General features: G+C 49.5%; 1 protein-coding gene across 10 annotated transcripts in view; it reads left to right on the top strand.

Moving 5' to 3' along the window:
• EVI5L (ecotropic viral integration site 5 like) overlaps positions 8,985-17,659 on the top strand; it is a 33,190-nt gene continuing 24,515 nt past the window's right edge. For 5 of the 10 annotated variants that reach the window (XM_021083907.1, XM_021083905.1, XM_021083906.1 and 2 more), the window contains exon 1: positions 9,100-9,168. The gene's annotated coding sequence lies outside the window, so the exon portion shown is untranslated. Of the gene's footprint in view, positions 9,169-12,823; positions 12,843-17,659 lie in introns of those variants that run through there. The other 5 variants (XM_013994706.2, XM_021083902.1, XM_013994704.2 and 2 more) reach the window with 5 other exon arrangements.

Genomic DNA, 17,659 nt, shown 5'->3' with positions numbered 1-17,659 from the left:
AGGTATCATAAAAAAGAAAATTACATGCCAATTTCACTTATGAACATAGGTGCAAAAATCTTCAACAAAGATCAACAAAATATCAGCAAACCAAATTCAACAACATATTAAAGGATTATATACCATGATCAAGTTGAATTTATCACAGGGATGAAAGGATGGCTCAGTATCTCCAAATCAAATAATGTGATACACCCCATCAACAAAGAACAAAACTCATATAATCTCAACAGATGCAGAAAAGGCTTTTGACAAAATTCAACATTTATGATAAAAACTCTTAACAAAGTGGATATAAAGGGAACATACCTGAACATAATAAAGGCTATATATGAAAAGCTCAGAACTAATATCATACTTGCAAGACTGAATATGTTCCTCAAATTCATATATTGGGAGTTCCCTCTGTGGCTCTGCGGATTAAGGAACCTGACTAGTATCCATGAGGACTCGGGTTCCATCCCTGGCCTCAGTAGGTTAAGGATCCAGTGTTGCCAAAAACTGTGGTGTAGACAGATGCAGCTCTGATCTGGGGTTGCTGTGGCTATGGCATAGGATGGCAGCTGGAGCTCCAATTCGACCCCTAGACTGGGAACTTCCATATGCCTTGGGTGTGTCCCTAGAAAGACAAAAGAAAAAAAAATCGTATGTTGAAACCTAATCCCCAGTGTGCTGGTATTTGGAAGTGGGGCCTTTGGGAGGCGATTAAGTTATGAGGGTGCAGTCCTCACTAATGAGATTAATGCCCTAATTAGAGATCCCCACAGAGCTTCCTTATCCTTTCCACCATGGGAAAATATAACCAGGAGACCTAGACAGAGCTGTCTATGAACCAAGAAGTGGATGTTCATCAAGCACTAAATACGTTAGTGTCTCGATCTTGGAACTCCCAGCCTCCAGAAATTTAAGAAATAAATTTCTGTTGCTTATAGCCACCCAGTCTATGGTATTTTGTTTTAGAATCCCAAATGGGCTAAGACAGTACTCAATGGTGAAAGAGTGAAAGCTTTCCTCCTGAGAGAAGAACAATACCCAAGCTACAGCAGTGCCAATGGCAGATCTTTAAACTGCTTGAGCCACCAGGCAACTCCAGCAATTCCATTTACGATAGTATCTAAAAGCATACAAGACCTGAGGAGTTCCCGTCATGGCTCAGTGGTTAACGAATCTGACTAGGAACCATGAGGTTGTGGGTTCGATCCCTGTCCTTGCTCAGTGGGTTAAGGATCTGGTGTTGCCGTGAGCCGTGGTGTAGGTCGCAGATTCGGCTCGGATCCCACGTTGCTGTGGCTCTGGCGTAGGCCAGTGGCTACAGCTTCGATTCGACCCCTAGCCTGGGAACCTCCATATGCCCTGGGAGCGGCCCTACAAAATGGCAAAAAGACCAAAAAAAAATAAAATAAAATACAAGACCTGAGAAAAAATTTAATCATGAGAGACTTATACATTGAAGATCACAGAATATTGCTGAAGTTAAACAACACCTAATTGGTCAAAATACATGCTATTGTTATCAGTAGGAAGACTTTATATTCTTTCAATGCTAATATTCTCCAAAACAATCAACAGAATCAACACAATCCCTATGGAATTTCCAACAGCTTTTTAAATTTTCTTTTTACAGCCATACCTGTGGCATTGGAATTTCCCAGGCTAGAAGTCAAATCAGAGCTGCAGATGCTGGCCTACACCACAGCCCCAGCAATGTGGGTTTCAAGCCATGCCTGCGACCTACACCACAGCTCGAGCAGGTCCAGGGATCGAACCCATGTCCTCATGGACACTAGTCAGTTTCATTACTGCTGCATCACAACGAGAACTCCCCAACAGACTTTTCTGCATAAATGGCAAAGCCAAATCTTAAATCCATATGGAATTGCAAGGGGCCCCTCCCAAAGTCAAAATAATCTTGAAAAAAGAAAAACAAAATTTTAACCACTGAGCCACGAAGGGAACTCCCTCATACTTTCTGATTTTCAAAGTTAATACCAAGCTACGGAAACAAAACAGTTTAAAACAGTGTGATCCTGGTGCAAGGATAGATGTATTACCAATGGAACAGACTTGAAAGTCCAGAAACAAATCCATACATATATTACTAGTTGATTTTTCATGATAGTACCAAGTCCATTCAATGAAGGAGAAAAATAGCATTTTCAACAAATGGTGCTGGGACAACGGGATCTCTACATGCAAGAGAATGAAATTGGACCCCTACTTCACACCCATATATAAAAATTCACTCAAGGAGTTCCCCGGTGGCACAGCAGGTTAAGGATCCAACATTGTCACTGCTTCGGGTTGGGCCACTGCTGTGGCACAGGTTTGATTCCTTCCGAATAGAAAAAAACAAAAAACAAAACAAACAAAAAAAAACTCAAAATGGATCAACAGGAGTTCCCGTTGTGGCTTAGCAGAAATGAAACTGACTAGCATCCATGAGGATGCAGATTCAATCCCTGGCCTTGCTCCATGAGTTAAGGATCCGGCATTGCCACAGGCTGTGGTGTAGGTTGCAGATGTGGCTCAGATCCTGCATTGCTGTGGCTGCGGCATAGGCAGGCAGCTACAGCCTCAATTCCACCCCTAGCCTGGGAACCTCCACATGCCGTGGGTGCAGCCCTCAAAAAAAAAAAAAAAAAAGAAAAAGAAAAAGAAAAAGAAAAAAAGACAAAAAAAAAAATGGATCAACAACCTAAATATAAGAGCTAAACCAGGGAGTTCCCATTGTGGCTCAACAGGTTAAGAACCTGATTAGTATCTACAAGGATACGGGATCAATCCCTGGTCTCGCTCAGTGGATTAAACAATCCGGTGTTGTAGTGAACTGTGGTATAGGTTACAGATGAGGCTCAGATCTGGCATTGCTGTGGCTGTGGCATAGGCTGGCATCTGCAGCTCTGATAGTCCCCTAGCCCAGGAATTTCCATATGCCACAAGTGTGGACCTGAAAAAAAAATAATAAGGGCATTCCCACTGTATCCATGAGGATGCAGATTTGATCCCTGTCCTCTCTCAGTGGGTTGGGGATCCAGCCTTGCAGTAAGCTGTGCTGTAGCTTGCAGACAAGGCTCAGATCCTGCCTTGCTGTGGCTGTGGTGCAGGCTGGCAGCCAGAGCTCCAACTTGACCCCTAGTCTGGGAACTTACATATGCCATGGGTACGGCCCTAAAAAGACAAAAAATTTTGTCTTTTTTTTTTGCCATTTCTTGGGCTGCTTCCTCGGCATATGGAGGTTCCCAGGCTAGGGGTCTAATCAGAGCTGTAGCCGCTGGCCTACGCCAGAGCCACAGCAATGCGGGATCCGAGCCGCGTCTGCAACCTACACCACAGCTCACGGCAACGCCGGATCGTTAACCCACTGAGCAAGGGCAGGGATCAAACCCGCAACCTCATACATGGTTCCTAGTCAGATTCGTTAACGACTGCGCCACGATGGGAACTCCAAAGACAAAAATTTTTTTAACTTTTATGCATCAAAGGATATCTTCAAGAAGGTGAAAACACAGCCTACTGAATGGGAGAAAATATTTGCAAATCATAAATCTCATAAGGGTTTAATAGAATACATAATGAAACAACAGCAACAGCAACAGCAAAAACATACAATTGTATAAAAACGGTCAAAAGACTTGAACAGACTTTCCCCAAAGGTGATATGTGAATGGTTAATAAGCACACAAAAAGATACTCAATATTATTAGTTATTAGGTAAATGCAAGTCAAAACCACAATGAGGAGTTCTTCTGTGGTGCAGTGGGTTAAGGATCAGGTGTTGTCATTGAGGCGGCTTAGGTCGATGCTGTGGCTCAGGTTCGATCCCTAACCTGGGAACTTCCACATGCCGTGGGCATGGCCAAAAAAACCCAACACACCCACAGTGAGATAACAATTCCCACCTACTAGGATAGCTATTTTATTTATTTATTTATTTATTTATTTATCATCTTTTTTTAGGGCCACGCCCTTGGCATATGGAGGTTCCCAGGCTAGGGATTGATTCAGAGCTGCAGCTGCTGGCCTACACCACAGCCACAGCAACAATAGATCCAAGCCTTGTCTGCGACCTACACCACAGCTCATGGTAACGCCAGATCCTTAACCCTGAGACAGACACTCAGCAAAAATATTTCATACATACATCAGTATATGATTTAGGTTATCATAAAAAGGAATGGAGTCCTAATACAACATGGATGAGCCTGAAAACATTTGCTAAGTGAAGTAAACCAGACATGGAAGGACAAATATTGTACGATTCCACCTAGATGAGGTCCTTAGAATAGGAAAAGTCATAGAGACAGAAAGCGGAATGGGGAGTTCCTGTTGTGGCTCAGCGGAAACAGATCTGACTAGGACCCATGAGGACGCAGGCTCGATTCCTGGCCTTGCTCTGTGGGTTAAGGATCAGGCATTGCCGTGAGCTGTGGTGTAGGCCAGTGGATACAGTTCTGATTAGACCCCTAGCCTTGAAACCTCCATATGCCACAGGCATACCCCTAAAAAGACAAAAAAAAAAAAAAAAAAAAAAAAAGAAAGAAAGAAAAAATAATGGAAGTTACCAGGGCTTGGGGGAGGGGAATGAGGAATTATCGTTTAATAGGGACAGAGTTTCTATTTAGGAACGATGAAAAAAATTTTTTGGCTGCACATGTGGAAATTCTCAGGCCAGGGATAAAACCCACATCACAGCACCAGATCCTTAACCTGCTGCCCCACAAGGGAACTCCCCGAAAAAGTTTTGTAAATAAATAACGATGAGGGAGTTCCCATCGTGGCGCAGCAGAAACAAATCCGACTAGGAACCATGAGGTTGCAGGTTCCATACCTGGCCTCGCTCAGTGGGTTAAGGATCTGGCATTGCTGTGAGCTGTGGTGTAGGTTGCAGACGTGGCTCGCATCCTGCGTTGCTGTGGCTGTGGTGTAGGCTGGTGGCTACAGCTCCAGTTCGACCCCTAGCTGGGGAACCTCCATATGGCACGGGAGTGGCACAAGAAATGGCAAAAAGACAAAAAATAAAAAATAAAATAAAATCCCACCACCAAGAGCAGAAGTTTCAATGCCTCTTAAGGTCTAGGCTCAGAACTAGCCCGGCATCACTTTTGATGCATTCTATTGGTCTGAACAAGCAACAAAGCCAGTTCAGATTCAAGTGATAGGGAAATAGACTCCACTTCTTCATAGGAGTACTACCTATATTGTGCCCTTTTTGGCTCTTTATGAGACAAAATATGAGGGAGTTCCCACTGTGGCACAATGGGATAGGCAGCATCTCTTATCGCCAAGATGCAGGTTCAATCCCTGGCACGGCACAGTGGGTTAAAGGATGCATCTTTGTGGAAGCTTCGTCATAGGTCACAATTGAGGCTTGGATCCAATCCCTGGCTCAGAGCTCCATAAGCCATGGGGCAGCCAAGAAAAGAAAAAAAGAGCAAGTATCAGTTCTGAGCCCACATTAATCAATATTCACAACAAACAAATTTTAGTTTAGTCCAGAAAAACATTTTGCTTGTGCTAAAACTTGTTATCTGATAAATACTGAGAGAAGAGTATTTTAATACATTTAAATGTGCAAAATTTGACTCTGAAGAAATGACATCCACTAAAAAACAAAACAAACAAAACAAACAAACAAAAAAAAAACAACCATGGAGGTAGAATTGACAGTTGGTAACAATTGGACAGAAAGAGCCCAATTAATGAATCAAATGTTTACTGCAAAAATCACATGGAAAAAGATGTTCCTGATAAAAATGATTTCAATCAAGTAAAAACATGGGAGGAAAAAAAAAAAATACACTTGGGAAGGGTTTAAGTACACCGAATAGCAAAGTGATCCAGGAATCTAATTGGCTAAATGCAGCTTAGGATTCAAACGTCTTTTCCAACAGAAATGTGTTGGATTTTTTCCCCCACTGTGCTTATAAAAATGGAATCAAAGCATCTCCAGAATAAAACCATCCTTTGTGTGAAAATGGCAGGGTGGGTGTGAGAGGGTCAAATGCCCTGTGTATCTTCCTGGTGTTTAATTTTATTCCCCAGACACTAGACACCACTAGTTTCTAAGAAAGCCCCCCAAAACAATCTGGCCATGACCTCTTTCTGTGCAGCCCTGGACCCCACCCAGGCTTGTGCCTCTGAGGCCTCTCTGTCTCCCAACTCCAGGAGCAGTCCAGGTTTTTCTGTTCCTTGGTAGTTGTGGCTCACACCAAACTCTTCTGCCCTGAGGTCGAACCCCAAGATTTTGTCCTTTATTATGGTTCCTCAGCACTTCCACACTGAGGGACCATGGGCAGCCAGGTTGTCAGAGTTTGTCCCATAGTGATGACTTGGCCCTCACCACACACTGGTGTCCCTCTTGCCTTCCTGATTTAACACCATGCATCCCATCTCCAATCATGTCCACAGGGCCCCTCCCCAGCTCCCAAGTCCACCCAGGAATGGGGACAAGGTCCACGAGATTCACTTCAGCCTCATACTCTGCAAATCCAAGATCACCCTCTGACTTTGTCAGCACTATGAAATGTCCAGCACATAAGCTGGCTTTAAAAGAAGGGTGGCCAGGAGTTCCCGTCGTGGCTCAGTGGTTAAGGAATCCGACTAGGAACCATGAGGTTTCAGGTTCAATCCCTGGCCTTGCTCAGTGGGTTAAGGATCCCGGGTTGCTGTGGCTGTGGCATAGGCCGGCAGCTACAGCTCCTATTGGACCCCTAGCCTGGGAAAATCCATATGCCGAGGGTGTGGCCCTAGAAAAGACAAAAAATGAAATAAAATAAAATGTTTAAATAAAAGAAGGGAGGCAGGAGTTCCCGTAGTGGCACAGTGGAAATAAATCCAACTAGGAACCATGAGGTTGGGGATTTGATCCCTGTCCTCACTCAGTGGATCTGGTGTTGCTGTGGCTGTGGTGTAAGCCTGCAGCTGTAGCTCCAATGAGACCCCTAGACTGGGAATCTCCATATGCTGCAGGTGCGGCCCTAAAAAGCAAAAGAGGAAAAAAAAGGGAGTCAAAGGAACGTTCTTTAAAAAAAAATAATAGGGATTTCCCGTCGTGGCGCAGTGGTTAACGAATCCGACTAGGAACCATGAGGTTGCGGGTTCGGTCCCTGCCCTTGCTTAGTGGGTTAACGATCCGGCGTTGCCATGAGCTGTGGTGTAGGTTGCAGACGTGGCTCGGATCCCGCGTTGCTGTGGCTCTGGCGTAGGGCGGTGGCTACAGCTCCGATTCAACCCCTAGCCTGGGAAACTCCATATGCCGCGGGAGCGGCCCAAGAAATAGCAACAACAACAACAACAACAACAACAACAACAACAAAAGACAAAAAGACAAAAAAATAATAATAATAATAGGATATTGGGGATATGGGCATGTGGGAGAGAAGGAATGCATTATATTTATTTTTACCACCAAGTTTTTAGAAATATGTTTTGAGGCTTTTCTTTGCAGTTACAGAATTTTAATAGATGCAGTGTAGATAGTAAGAGAGAGGGAGGGAAGGAAGACATAGGGAGAGGGAGTGTAGACAGGGGCAGAGAAGGTGTAGGTAGACATATTAAGAGAGGAAACAGGGACAGAGAGAGGAGACAGACACACTGTAGATGGTACAGAGTGTAGAAAGATGCAGCGACAGATGGACAGAGGCAGGGAATGTGGCTGGGTGTCATTCATTGTTCCCCAAACCAGAAGAACCCCCCCTACCCACTATTTAGAAGGTTGAGACCTCAAACCTCAGAAGGTCCTGACACTCCCCACTCTGGGTTCCAGCCCTCTCGTTTCCATGTCCGTCTCCCCACTTCCAGCCTCCATTGTGAACTTACCGTGTCACTCTCTCTTCTGTGACAGGTGGAAATGTGTCATTTTTGCTAAGTCTTGCCGGCTATCAGTAACTGCTTCTAATGCCCCACAAGGGGCCAGCCTGTTTTGATCGTCCCCTAAACTTCCTTTTCCTGTTGATAGGGTCTTGGCCTGCCATTCGCTCATTCATCAGTTACAAGCAGTTCCCATGGGCTGGGCCCCTTCTCAGAAACGCTGGGGATCCCGAGGAGACCTGACCTAGGTCCTGCATTCCACACACACCCCGTCTAGATGGGGTGGGGGATGGGAGGGCCGTGTCCCAAGCAAGGATAAAAGCGTGCTCAGAGTTTAATGCGGGAACAAGATTCTCAGCCTCAGAGAATATACTTAACCCTGACTAGACGAGGGCAGGGGACCTGCCTGAGTCTTTGGTGTGACACCCCAACCCCAAAAGCCCCACCGCTAGCACCGAGTTGGAGTTAGTGAAGCTGCAGTCCCACCACCTCCCCGCCGCCTTAGGGATTTCTGGCAACCCCCCTTCCCGGACCCAACCCTTTAGCCTCTACCTTATCTGCCCCCGCCCCAACGATGATCTAGGCCACGCCCCTCTCAGCCCCGCCCCTATTTCATTCACTCCAAGCCTCAAGCCCCAAGCCCCACCGCCCCGGAGGCCAACCTCAGATCAATCTCACGAACTCATTGGCCAGAGAGCGTCCCTTCACCGCCCTCCTTCAGTGTCATTGGCTCCCTGGGTGTCATTCTTCTTTATAGAGGCCCAACAGTTGCCATGGCCAAGGTTTGAGGGGCAGATAATAATGGCCGTCCCAGGACGTCTCGTTATTGGGCCAAAAAGCCCGGTTCTGGGCGGGGCTTAGACCCAAACGCTTGCCTGCCCCTGTCTGGGGTTCCTTAGGGACTCAGCCTTCCCTCAGAGACACACCCCTCTCTCCTCGCTATTGGCCCTGCCATGTGTTGATCACCAGGATTCCACATTCCGATAGGCAAAACCACCCGTCCCTCACTGCTTCCCTAAGTTTAATTCGCTTCTCTCCTTAAAGGAGTCAACCTTCTGGCCGTAGCCAGGGCCCTCCTTACGGAATGTGCACGGATTGGCCAGGAACACCGTCACTCCTGGCCAATGGGCGGAGCCGGAGTTCCTTGGGGCGGCGAATTGGCTGACTGGGCCTCGGGGGTGGGGCAGCGGCTCCTGTCAGCGGGTGAAATGGCAGCGGCGGAGCCGGCGGCGGCCGCGGTCCCGGGGGGCGGCTGAAGGGGCCGGGCCGGGGCTGCGGGGTGAGCGGCGCGGCGGGGATCCGGCGGCGCGGCCGGGGACGGCTAGGCTCGGCACGGCGATGGCGGCGCGCTCGGCGCAGGTAGGTAGGCGGCGCGGGCCAGGCCTCCCAGGCGCCTTCTCAGGCCCGCGGCTCCGCGCTGCGGCCCGCGGGGGCCGGGCAAGATCGGGACTCAGGGCCCCCTCTCCCCAGAACCCGCGCTGGGACCCCTTGGCACTCCTAGCACGGACCCTGGCCGTCAACCTCGGGCCCCGGCCCCTGCCCACCCTCGTTCCCGACGCTTCCCGACCCTCAGGGGCCCTTCCCCGACACCTCCGACACCTCCGGGCGTCCTCCTCCGCGGCGCAGCCCCCTCCCCAGAAGCTTCCTCGGGCCCGTAACCCCTGACCACCCTCTCTACTGACCCTCAGGACCCCTTCCCGGTCTCTTCAGGGCTCCCTCTGCCCCCACCCCGCAGACCCGCCCCCTACAAGCGCCCTCCAGGAAGCGGAGGACCCCCGCCCTCCCTCTGTCCCAACCCCTCAGGTTCCCCTCTCATCTGTAGACCCCCTTGCCACGCCGTCCCTCCCCTCACTTCACATCCTATCTCTGGGCTCAGACGTACCCCCATCCCCAAGGATACCAGCCTTGGAGCCTTCTGACCCCACAGGACCCCCCTCTCCAGTCTCTGTAAATCAGGATTTCTGCTCACAGGCCTCACCTCAGCCTGATTGCCCATCTGCCACTCCCAGCAGCCCCATGGCCAAGGGCACCCCTGAAAGCCACTCCTGGGGTCTTTCAGCACACTCCAATAGCTCCACATACAGCCCTGATCTTGACTTGTCTTGATCACTGCTTCCTGAAAATCCACCTTCACCTCATGCTCAGGACCTCCCTACAGATGTTCTGAACCCCCTCCCCCACCTAAGGACACACACCTTTCAGAGGGCCCCACTCACACATTCAGGTGTGCGCATGCCACACACACCTGGGACCCAACAAATCAGTACCCATATACCCCCAACAACTCATACGGACAGACCCTGGACCCCTCACACACAGACATTCAGGAGCCCCTGACATGGACACACACACACAGGGTCAGACACTTTTATCCTCAACACAGACCCAGGCAACTGGGACCCTCTCCCAACACACCCACATTCACAGGGCTCTTCAGCGCTTTAGCATGCCTCCTCCTTGGACCAAGAGCTCCCAGCTCAGGCAGAGACTCAGGCAGCTACCCAGCCTTCCCAACACACCAACCTCCCTAGCCCACTCCCTCTCTGGGGTCCTGGAGGTGGCAGAGTGACCCAGAATCTCCCAGTACCCTGGTGGACACCTGCCCTAGGCCTCTTCCCCCTTGTCTATTTCTCACCACTTTGCCCTTCTTCAAAAGGAAGGATGCTCATTCTCCCTCCTACACCAGTGTCCCCAAAAGAACCACTGTCTGCCTCCTGATTTATGCCACCCCTGGTAGAGGGCTGGGGGTACAGACTGCTCCTGGCCCCGGTCTTGGAGTCTGACCAGACGGGTAGGACCAGCATCCTAACCCCATCACTCCCGCTAGCCTCAGATGGCAGGGCCAGCACTGCTACCCAGGGACAGCCCCTGACAGCCACGGGAGCTCTTTCACCCACGACCAGCGTATCATGCCAAAATGAAACAGCTTCCTTCTATCCTGGCATCTGGGACCCGGTGGGGCTGGGTTTGGGCCTGCCAGAAGCTGACAGCTCTTTGTTAAGGAATATTTCCAGAAGGGAAAAATGTGCTGAAGAGGCTCGGGTGGAACCCGAGTGAGTAGTCGGCTTGGTCTTTTCCCTCAGCCCGGCTGGGATGGAGCTGGAAAACCCGAGTCCGTGAGTCTTCCCAGGTGTTCTGGCTCTTCCTGCCCGTCCTGTTCCCTCCACAGCCCTCGCCCTCAGGTCCAACCTGTGGGCTCCCCTGGGCTTCTGTGCTCGACTGCAGGTGGTTTGGCCCTGGCACAGAGACAAGGCAAGGCAGAGAGGAAAGCAGATCACAGAACTGGCGAGACAGTACTGCCAGGACCACAAGGAGTGAGGAGAAGCCCCAGGTCCCGCCTGAGGGGAATCCAGATCAGTGCTGCCTGTCTGGACTCCTTTGGCTAATATCAACGTGCCTGGGAAACCCCAGAGAAACAAGCCCAGGCTTCTTTGTGGATATTCCCCAGTGGATGCTGGATGGCTCTGGGGGAAAGTGCATCTTGGCTTGGGGCCTCAATTTACCCATCTGGAAAATGGGGAGAGAAGTCCTGAGACCAGCACTTTGTACCTCAGGGGAGCCATCAAGGTTAGGCCCTGGCCCTGAATGTCCCCTGAGCATCACATGGAAGGGGTCAGTAGGGTCCAGGAGGGCAGTTGCCCATCTCTGGATGCTGGCAAAGTCACTGGCCAGCCTGGACCCCTGGTTGTAATTAGCTGATGCCTCAGCAGGTAATGGCTGCCTTTCCATGGCTGAGCTGTACCTCAGGAAGCCAATTTGAGAGATGGTCTGTTGTGGGATTTGTGGCCACACAGAGACCTCCCAGGGGGACAGAGGGTAGTCAGGGGCCTGCTTGCTGGCAGTGCCCACACCCCACGTGCTGCAGGGAGGAGGGAACAAGGAGATTCATTCCTGAAGGTCACGAGGCATGCAGGAAACAAACTCCACAGCCTCCCCAGGGGGGACTTTATGCAGATGTGGTGGGGTCAGAAGGCTCCCAGAGGTAGACTGTGAACTCCTTAGGAAAATACAAGCAGGCTCCCAGGGAGGGCTTATGAACCATATCAGTGACCTTTTACCCTAGACCTGGGGTCCAGGTCCGTGCCCCTGTGTATGTGCTTTTGATCATGCAAGGGGCACAAAGGATCATGATCTCAATTTCCTCTTACAGAATGTAGGTGCTGGTTATTCCAGGTGAGGCCCCCACCACATATGGGGAAGCCAGTGAGGAGGCTGGGGGACGAAGGAATGTCAGGTGTGGCCCCTGCCCTACATCTAGAGACCCTCTCAACATCAGGAGACAAGAGCTTAAACCAGGAGGGCACGCTGAGCAGATCGTGCTGCAAGCTAGGCCCCATTTACGTATTATCTCATTTAACCCTGCAAACAACCCAGAGGAACTGCCCGTTCCTCAGCATCACGTCCTGTGTGGAAGCGGGAGACAGATTAATGTACAGCATGCCATGAGAACAGAGCAAAGGGCCCTGCGCATCCCTGGAGCATCAGGGGAGGTGGAGCAGGGATGACGTATGGGCTGAGAGAGGAGCTCTCCAGGCAGGCGTGGCAGGGAAGGCTGTTCCAGGCAGCCGAGGCGCTTGGACAGGGGCCCAGGCAGCAGGAGCAAGTGTGGTACATGTTGGAAAGTGCGCCTCATTTGATGGGTTTCTTCCTATCAACCTTCATGCCCCAAACGCAATCTACAATGCACACGCTGCAGGATGCTTCCTCATAAAGGATCGGTATTGGGGGCTGAACTTGGAAAGGCAGCAAACCCCACCCTGCCTGGGACATGGGTGGCACGCGGGCTCTAGAAGCCAAACAGAGGGCAAGAGGGAGGTTAGGGAGCTAACTGACTCGCCTGGGCTGAGGAAGAGCTTGCTCCCTTCCTGGGAGATCCAAGGGGCATGTTGGCACACCTCGCCCGTACTTTTCATTCATTTCTCAGCCTGCTGTGCTCTGTTTGTGAGATTGTTTCATTGAGGGCTGTCTCCCACACCAGCCTGCGAGACCCAAAAGGCCAGGGCGCATGTCGGTTCTTCATGGTTGAGTCATTGGTGAGTACAGGGCACATAGCGAATGCTCAGTAAATACTTGGATGGTTTTAGGAGTTCCTGTTGTGGCTCAGTGGTTAACAAATCCGACTAGGAACCATGAGGTTGCAGGTTCGATCCCTGGCCTCAGTCAGTGGGTTAAGGATCCGGTGTTGCCATGAGCTGTGGTGTACGTTGCAGACGCTCCTTGCATCCCGTGTTGCTATGGTTGTGGCGTAGGCCGGCGGCTACAGCTCCAATTCGACCCCTAGTCTGGGAACCTCCATATGCTGCAGGAGCGGCCCAAGAAATGGCAAAAAAGACAAAATATATATGTATATATACTTGGTTTGTTTTAGCAGCTGATAAGTCTTTCCTACTCACCCACTTTTTTTTTTTTTTTTTTTTTTTTTTTTTTTTTTTTTTTTGAGGCCACATCCACAGCATATGGAAGTTTCCAGGCCAGGGATTGAATCTGAGCCATAGCTGTGGCCATGCAGATGCTTTAACTCACTGTGCCAGGCTGGGGATCAAACCCTTACCTCCGCAGTGACCTAAGCCACTGCAGTCAGATTCCTAACCCACTGTGCCACACAGAGGGAACTCCTCACCCACATGCAGCCTTGGCACGTGGAAGTTCCTGGGCACGTGGAAGTTCCTGGGCCACAGCAGTGACCCGAGCCAACAGTGACAACACTAGATCCTTAACCTCTAGGCCACCAGGGAACTCTGTGTGTGTGTGTGTGTGTGTGTGTGTGTGTGTGTGTTTTGCCTACTGACACACTTCTGAAAGAGGTCCTAGATCTCTTCTGCAGAGAGAGGCCGGGTCCATCTGATTGGAGAGGTCCCACAGGCAGGGCAGACCCACCTTATCCCCACACCTGGTCCAGCCAGCCTTTGCAGCAGGAAAGATGCCATCTTGTCTTTAAGAGCCGAGAGCCGTTATAAGATGCCTCTTCTCTTATCCACCTCTCCCTGGAAGGCTTACAAGGGCTTTACATTTTTTCCTTTGTCATTCCCAGAGACACTGAAATATAGAGAAAGGAGACATTGCCAGGAATGAGCCTGTTATGGTGGCAGAAAGTAGCTGGTGACCTGCAAGGAAGGAAACTTTTTTTGAGGTCAGAAGAGAACCCACAGATCATAAGGGTCCACCCCTAAGATTTTAGCCTGAGGGTATTTGGTGCTGCTGCTATTATTACCAATAAGGATGATTATCGTCTTACTGTGTTTAATATTTAAACAGGGCCACCCTGTAAGGAGTGTGCCTGCTGAGGAGAGGTTTGTTTATTCTAGTGCCTGATGGTGCACTAGACACTGAGGATCCTGTGGTGGGCTAGACAGCCCCTGCCCTTGTGGAACTTGCCATCCAGCAGGGAATACATTTTATGGGGAATATAATATTTATGGAGGTCCACAGGTTTTAGCTCATATATTCCTTCCAACAAAACCTATGAGGAAATACTCTAATTTAGCCCTGTTTACCTATGAGGAAACTGAGGCAAAGTGTCTCATACCCAGATCAGAAAGATAGAAAATAGCAGAGAACGGATTTGAACCCCAAAGTCCTCCTGGAAAGCCCAGAGAGCCAAGGTCAGTTATCCACACACAGCCATGGTGGAAGGTATGCGGATGTGGAAAATTCCGCCTGGCACAAAGGAGCAGCTAGAACCGGGGATGAGAGGAGGGCAGGCAGTGACTTCTGAATTCCAACTGCTGTCCTTGTTATCCAAGGGGGAGCTCACCCACCAAATGCCCACCCCATTGCCAAGGGAGAGGACCTGAGACGCCAGGCTGTTTCCCCAGGAGTTGAGGTCAGGCAGGACCATGGTGGTCTGCTGGCTGGACAGATGGGGTTATGTGACATCCTTTAAGGACTCAGATTCAGAAATGACTGTGGAAGTTCCCTTTGTGGCTCTGCAGAAACAAATCTGACTAGTATCCATGAGGATGCAGGTTCGATCCCTGGCCTCGCTCAGTGGGTTAAGGATCTGGTGTTGCTGTGAGCTGTGGTGTAGGTGGAAGATAAGGCTTAGATCCACATTGCTGTGGCTGTGGTGTAGACCCGCAGCTGCAACTCTGATTTGACCCCTAGCCTGGTTTTGCCTACTCACACTTGAAAAAAAGTGTGTGGCCCTTAAAAAAGAAAGAAAGAAAGAAAGAAAGAAAAAAGAAAGAAAGAAAGAAAGAAAGGAAGGAAGGAAGGAAGGAAGGAAGGAAGGAAGGAAGGAAGGAAGGAAGGACTCTGTGTTTTCATAATCGTTAGAGGTGGAGGGCCAGAAGCTGGGGTGGGAGCAGGGGAGACAGGTAGAAAACCAAAATCAGGAGTTCCCATTATGGCTCAGTGGTTAATGAACCCGCTAGTATCCATGAGGATGTAGGTTCGATTCCTGGCCTCTCTCAGGGGGTTAAGGATCCGGCATTGCCCTGAGCTGTGGTGTCATCACAGGCACAGCTCGGATCTGGTGTTGCTGTGGCTGTGGTGTAGGCCAGCAGCTAGAGCTCCAATTCGACCTCTAGCCTGGAAACCTCCATATGCCGTGGGTGCAGCCCTAAGAAGACAAAAAAAAGGAAAGAAAGAAAACCAAAATCAAAGGAAATTTGGGCTCTTTCTTCCTGCCTCTGAAAGATGGTACATGTACTCTCCCTATTGAAAACTAATGACTGTCGTTTACTGAGGGCCCACTACTCTCGGTGTTTTGCATTTATTATTTCTAAAGTCAGAGAATACAGAGTGACCACTTATTGGATCAATTTAGGGCAGAGGCTCTGGAGTCAGAAATCCAAGTGCAAGTGCTTCTTCCCTTCTAGCCTCATTGGGAGACCCTGGGAGTGACCCTCTGCTTTGCCAGGGCACCTCTTGTGTGTTATAGCTGCCCTTTACTTTTCTGTCTACATTGGTAAAGAATCTTCTTTTTTAAAAATTTATTTTAAAAAGGCTTCAAGAGTTCCCATGTTGCTCAGCAGGTTAAGGATCTGGCATTGTCACTGCAGCAGCTCAGGTTGCTGCTGTGTCTTGGGTTTAATCCCTGGCCCAGGAACTTCTGCATGCTGCAGGAGCGCCCCTCTCCCCAAAAAAATAGATTTTAGCTTTTAAAACAGTTTTAGGTTTACAGAAAAATTGAGAAGCTAGTACAGAAAGAACACACACCCACACTGGTTCCCCATTAGTAATATTGTAGGTTAATCTGGTACATTTGTTGTAATTAATGGACCAATATTAATACATTATTTTTATTAACTAAAGTCCATACTTTATTCAGCTCTCCTTAGTTTTTCCCTCATGTCCTTTTTATGTCCCAGGACCTCTCCCTGGATCCCACATGACATTTTGTCATCATCATATCTTCTTAGGTTCCCCTTAGATGGGACAATTTTTTAGGCTTTCCTTGTTTTGGGTGACTTGGACAGTTTGGAGAGGACTAGTCAGGAATTTCCTAAAGTGTCTCCTAATCTGGATTTGTCACCTGTTTTTCCCATTGTCTTGGGGAGAAAGACAGAGACAAAGTGCCTTTCTCATGTCATCATATCAAGGGCACATGCTCTCACCGTGACTTAACCACTGATGTATTGACCTTGATCCCCTGGCTGAGCAGCACAGAGATTTTAGTCTTCATTTATTCAGCAGGCATTGATTGTGCACCTGCCAACAGCCAGATGCTGCATTAGGGCCTTAGGGGAGAAAACGAAGAAGACAGGTCCTTGTCCCCAGAACATTCACAACCCAGTAGGGTAGGCAGGCAAGTATAGAAGGAATGTGTCTTGGGCTGAGCTACAGAGGTAGGTATTTTCAGGGAAAGAGAGGAGAGAAGGGAAGCAGCACACCGGCGGCAAGGGTGGGTGGGTGGGTGGCAAGGGGCGGTGTGGTGCAGGAAAGATTTCACAGAAAAAAATACTCAGATGAGGCCTTTGAGAATGCCTTTCCAGTCAGAGGAACAGCATATACAAAGATACAAGAAGAGTTAGGTGCTTCTGGTGGGCTGAGTGTGGTAGGGCTGGAATGCTGGAGGAGGCGAGGCTGGCAGGCCTACATGTGCTGTGTGGAAACATTTGAGCTCCATCTCAAAGTAGGGAATGGCTCAGCGGTTTCAGGCAAGCCCAGGAGGGTAGCAGCAGGATCCTCCAGACCCAGGCAGGCCTACCTGCAGCAGGAGGAGGGGCCAGCTTAAGACAAGAGAACGTTGAGTTTGAAGAGCCAGGAGGGTCTTCCTAAAATGCCAACCAGGAGTTCCCATCGTGGCTCAGCAAAACAAATCTGACTAACATCCATGAGGATGCAGGTTTGATCCCTGGCCTCGCTCAGTGGGTTAAGGATGTGGCGTTGCCATGAGCCGTGGATCTGGATCTGGCTTGGATCTGGCATCACTGTGGCTGTGGCGTAGGCTGGCAACAACAGCTCCAATTTGACCCCTAGCCTGGGAACCTCCATATGCTGTGGGTAAATAAATAAATAAATAAATAAATAAATAAAGCGCCAGCCCAGCCAGACTCCTGCCTGAGCCCACAAGGCCTGGAGGGGGTCTGGCGCCTTCAGAACCCTCCAGCCACTCCCTCCCCACCTGCTTCCGCACTAGGGTTCCTCTGCCAGTGACCCATCCCTTATCACCTTTTTTCAGAGATACTCACATAAAAATTCACCCTTTGAAAGTGAACAGTTCAGTGGGTTGTTTTTGTTTTGTTTTGGTTTTGTTTTTTTGGCTGTGCCTGCGGTATGCAGAAGTTCCCAGGCCAGGGATCAAACTCATGCCATAGCAGTAACCCAAGCCATGGCAGTAACAATGCTGGATCCTTTACCCACTAAGCCACCAGGGGACTCCCCAGTTGGTTTTATATTCACAAAG

This window comes from Sus scrofa, chromosome 2, assembly GCF_000003025.6.
Source record: "Sus scrofa isolate TJ Tabasco breed Duroc chromosome 2, Sscrofa11.1, whole genome shotgun sequence".
NCBI classification, from domain to species: Eukaryota; Metazoa; Chordata; class Mammalia; order Artiodactyla; family Suidae; genus Sus; species Sus scrofa.
This window is presented reverse-complemented; position numbering and strand designations above follow the sequence as displayed.